The sequence below is a fragment of the Diaphorina citri genome, unplaced genomic scaffold, assembly GCF_000475195.1.
Source record: "Diaphorina citri unplaced genomic scaffold, Diaci psyllid genome assembly version 1.1 scaffold19714, whole genome shotgun sequence".
NCBI lineage: Eukaryota > Metazoa > Arthropoda > Insecta > Hemiptera > Psyllidae > Diaphorina > Diaphorina citri.
This window is the reverse complement of record NW_007397066.1, coordinates 1-935: the sequence shown is the minus strand read 5'-3', so window position 1 is coordinate 935 and position 935 is coordinate 1. Positions and strand designations below refer to the sequence as shown.

The 935-nt window shown below is 38.7% G+C and overlaps 1 pseudogene; it reads right to left on the bottom strand.

Moving 5' to 3' along the window:
* Window positions 1–237: 237 nt before the first annotated feature.
* LOC103523337 lies at window positions 238–891 on the bottom strand (annotated as a pseudogene).
* Window positions 892–935: the final 44 nt, after the last annotated feature.

Genomic DNA, 935 nt, shown 5'->3' with positions numbered 1-935 from the left:
TAAGCAGAGAAACTTTGACATATCTACATAAGTATCATTTAGTAACAATAAAATTAACATTAAAGTTGTTGAAATTTACTTCAAGTATTTGTGGATATCATGAGCAACGCAGTGATCAACACAGTGTGCGTAATCAATGAGCTCCTCATAACATGACTCAGTGGTGTTCTGTTTTGAGTTGACTCTGTCGTTACACTGTTGTAGCTTATCAAGGTATTTTGTACAGTGGGTTAATGTAGTGTCACTTTGGAGATGGGCAAAGCACCTACATTTCTTTACTTCCTGGTCTGTCCACCTTTGCATCAACAACGTGCATAAGTAAGCAGAGAAACTTTGACATATCTACATAAGTATCATTTAGTAACAATAAAATTAACATTAAAGTTGTTGAAATTTACTTCAAGTATTTGTGGATATCATGAGCAACGCAGTGATCAACACAGTGTGCGTAATCAATGAGCTCCTCATAACATGACTCAGTGGTGTTCTGTTTTGAGTTGACTCTGTCGTTACACTGTTGTAGCTTATCAAGGTATTTTGTACAGTGGGTCTCAGAACATTTCTCTCGCAGTGTGACTTGGGGATCTACCAACTCTTCTTCTTCAGCCTTGATGGATGGGAACTTGAAGATGGCTTTGAAGAACTGTTGAGCCATTTGTGCTGTGTTCTGAAAAAGGCAAAGGGATTAAAGTTGAACTTGGAAAAAATCCTGAAGGAAAACTGTTGAAGAACACTAAAAACCGTGTAAACGGAGCCTAATATTTGAAAATACCCGCCACAAGTTATCTCATAGGTCGGTTTCTGATTGGTTAATCTATTGTGGCGCGGTAGCTAGCTTCCCTCATAAGAAATCTTCTGGCCGTGGTTATGAACAGGGCCATCGTAGGACATCGTCGGACTTTTTGTGTGTAAAGTTGGCGGGAAATTCGAATTTT